The sequence below is a fragment of the Crocuta crocuta genome, unplaced genomic scaffold (genome assembly GCF_008692635.1).
Source record: "Crocuta crocuta isolate KB4526 unplaced genomic scaffold, BGI_CrCroc_1.0 scaffold224, whole genome shotgun sequence".
Lineage (NCBI taxonomy): Eukaryota > Metazoa > Chordata > Mammalia > Carnivora > Hyaenidae > Crocuta > Crocuta crocuta.
Genome location: NW_027529545.1, coordinates 2,078,902 through 2,082,874, shown reverse-complemented (window position 1 = coordinate 2,082,874; position 3,973 = coordinate 2,078,902). Strand labels below are relative to the sequence as shown.

At 37.6% G+C, this 3,973-nt stretch overlaps 1 protein-coding gene across 1 annotated transcript in view; it reads right to left on the bottom strand.

Annotated features, from left to right (window-relative positions):
• The window catches only part of FRMPD4 (FERM and PDZ domain containing 4), a 533,682-nt gene that overhangs the window by 440,224 nt on the left and 89,485 nt on the right, over positions 1 to 3,973 (bottom strand). The window lies entirely within an intron of this gene.

Genomic DNA, 3,973 nt, shown 5'->3' with positions numbered 1-3,973 from the left:
TCTCACAAACTGTGAGATCATAACCTAAGCTGAAATCAAGAGTTGAATGCTTAACCCACTGAACCAGCCAGGCACCCCTACAATGACTTTTTAAATATGTAAACTTTTTTATATTTGAGAAGTAAAGAGCTATAAAACTAACTTTAGGATGATAAATTATAAATATATCATGATTAAATAACAATGACACTTAAATTATATCCTCTGACAGATAATAAGGACACTCAACCTTTTTTAGAAACATTTTTATCCCGTTTATAGTATTATAGTAGACTACAGATCATTTTTTGTTGATGTTGTTTTAAAATTTTTTAATTTTTTTATTTATTTTTGAGAGAGAGATAGGGACAGCGTGAGCAGGGGAGGGTCAGAGAGAGAGGGAGATACAGAATTGGAAGACAGGTTCCAGGCTCTGAGCTAGCTGTCAGCACAGAGCCCGATGCAGGTCTCGAACCCACGAACCATGAGATCACGACCTGAGCCGAAGTCAGACGCTTAGCCGACTGAGCCACCTAGGTGCCCCAGATCATTTTTTTTTTTTTTTTTTAACAGATCACTTTTTAAAAGGCCTAACCTTGTACTGCTAGAGTTGCCAGGCCTTTCTTTTTTAACGGGTGGATGGTGAGTATTTTTAGCTTTGTGGACCACTGTACCTCTGTAGCAACGATTCAACTCTGCCGTTGCCATGTGAGTGGCTGGGGCTGTGATCCAGTCAAATTTGATTTACAAAAACAGGTTCCTACCCTTCCCAGTTTGTCAACTCCCGTTGTACTGATTCCCAGGAGGAAACTAGAAGAGTATATTAAAATATTAGTGGTCTTGGGTGGGGGGATGGGCTACATGGGTGATGGGCACGAAGGAGGACACTTGTCGTGTTGAGCCTTGGATGTTTGCCATATGTAAGTGAGGAGCCCTAAATTCTCCTCCTGAAACCAGTATTGCACTGGATGTTAACTACCTTGAATTTACATAAAAGCTTGGAAGAAAAAAAAAAGTAGTTGCCTCACCTCTTAAATCATCAGTATTTAGGAAGAAAATTCTAAGGACTATCAATATTTGGAAATACATAATGATATACTTTAATTCTCTCTCCAGTATCTGGAAATTTGGGTCAAGTCATGACTCTTCTGCAAAAATAGACTTTCAAAAAAGATTTTGCAAACATATGAGAATGTTTCTTCCGTCGTGATTTTAAGAGTGAACAATGTCTTGATTCAACTATCAATTTACAGAAAACACAAAGAACAAAGAAACCTGTTAAGCATTGCCATGGAACTGAATGAGCAAAATCCAGAAGGAGTAGAAATTCTCCAGGATAAATGGCCCAGTTTCTTAAAAACCAAACCAAACCAAACCAAACCATAAAACATTGTAAGAAAAAAGGAGGGAGATGAGGGAACCTATAGAAATTAAAAGAAACATGGGGCGCCTGGGTGGCTCAGTNCCCCTGCTCAAGCTGTCTCTCTCTCTCTCTCTCCTAGAAATAAATAAAACATTAAAAAAAATTTTTTTTTAAATAAAAATAAAACAAAAGGATTGTGGAGGTGCCTGACCAGCTCAGTGAGTAGAACGTGTGACTCTTAATCTCAGGGTCTTAATCTCAGGGTGGTGAGTTCAAGCCCCATGTTGGGCATGGTGCCTACTTAAAAAGACACAAACAAACAAAAACCAAGAGGATTGTTGAGAATTAGATCAGGGTAAATGAAAACCTTTGGAGCAAATATCAAAGAGAAAGCGGTAGTAGAAAACATTTTAATGGAATATTTCCAAAAATCCTCAAGGTCAATATCTAAATATAGCCTCTCTTTTGGAATGTATCAAGTATGAAACTCACATAATACAAAAGTAAACACAATATGTTGGCACCAAGAATTGAAATACGATGTAATTGGCAATGTTTTAATAAACCTTCCTCCCCGTGAATACGGAAGAGACTTGTTCAAATGCTAAGAGCATGCCGAAAACACAGCCAACTGATCACCAAAAATACGGTCTGAAATGCTCCTTTTCTGACATCTCACTTATGATCAGGACGAATGGAGCAGGTCTGAACAGACCAAATCATCCATTTTCTGACACCGCTGCAAAACAAATAGGAAAACCAGAAAACATATGCTATGAAACTTGGATACATTGGAAATGATGCAAAAATATAGTGCTTAGATATAAAGACAAACTTCTAAGCATAATTTTTATTCTATTATTATCAGAAAGAAAAACTATGCATAAGACATGTCCACATTCACATTATTTTTAGGAAATACACGTAAACCCTTCTTGTTTTCTGTAGATTGAGCTGAGCCTCGGCACGACTCATACTCGGGGAGAGGTAATTCTGTTGCGGGGCTGCTCTGTGTATTTTAGGAGGAGAAGTAGCATCCCTGGCCTTAACTTTCTGGATGCCAGGAGCAACACCCTTGTGATGCTTGTGACAACCCAAAATGTCTCCAGGAATGGCATGTGTACCCTGGGGGCAAAATCACCACCAGCTGAAAACAACTGGTATAGATCAGTTCAAGTTGTAATAGCCAGGAAATAAAGACCCATCAACCTAGGGCCTGCAGGCTAACAGAAGCAGACGGTATTTCCTAAGCCATGGCCATTTCATTTTTTAAAAAATATTTGCTCAGGATTCAAGACGTTTGTTTTTTCTTTTTAATTTTATTTTAGAAACAGATAGTGAGGGAAAGGGGCAAAGGGAGGGAGAGAAAGAATCCTTGGGATCATGACCTGAGTCCCAGGCTCAGCCGATTGAGCCACCCAGGCTTCCCTAAGATTTTGCTTTTAAGTAATCTCTACACTCAACATGGGGCTCGAACCTACAATCCCAAGATCAAGAGGCACACGCTCCATTGACTAAGCTGACCAGGCCCCCCAGGATTTGGGATTTAAATTTAAAGCATTTTTCTGGGACACCTGGGTGGTTTGGTCGGTTAAGTGCTGAACTCTTGGCTTCAGTTCAGGTCATGATCTAATGGGTTTTGAGGCTGAGCCCTGCATCAGGCTCTGCGCTGTCAGTGTGGAGCCTACTTGGGATTCTCTCTCTCTCTCAAAATAAATGAACTTAAAAAAAAAAAAGCTTTTAAATAAATAAGTATACAGCATTTTGCCAATGAAATTATTTCAAATAATATATAAATTGTATATAAATATATAAAATAACAATTCTAATGAAGTTATTTCCAATGAAATAACTTTTTCAATGAAATTTTGTCATTGTAATCTTTTATAGAAAAATATAGAAGATATATCCCTGAAGGAGGTGGGTTTTTTTGTTTTTTTGGTGCTTTTTCCAAATGCAGAAATTACTTTTGAATGGTTTCTCCTCTTTCATTTCTACTTGCTTCTGATTTCCTTTTTTGAACTTAGTTTTCTTAACTTCACTGTATCATTTTTGTAGTAGGATTATAAAAATATATATATTTCTGAGTTGTGGATACAAGGCTCCATGTTGTATCATTCTTTGGACTTTAATCACATCTAAAAAATATCTNTATGTTAACAGCTAGGGGTGCCTGGGTGGCTCAGTTGGTTAAGCATCCGACTCTGGCTCAGGTCATGATCTCACAGTGCATGGGTTCGAGCTGACAGCTCAAAGCCTGGAGCCTGCTTTGGATTCTGTCTCGCTCTCTCTCAGTCCCTCCCCCACTTGCACTGTCTCTCTCTCTCTCAAAATTAAATAAACATTAAAAAAAATTTTTTTAATATGTACATATCTACTCTTAATACCATAGTTTTTCTTCTCGCATCTCTATTCTGATAAAAGGCCAGGGTCCTCCTATGATTCTACTCTGACTTTCAAATATATGTGCTAAGTAAGAGCTCTAGATAAAACACAACAAATTACTGAATACTGGATATAAAATACTACACTGAAATCTAAACACTGCCCTTTAATTTATACTTACTTTCATAATTACTGATGGTTTAATCTTCTCAAGCAGCTTAATAGCACTAATTACATTATTATTTA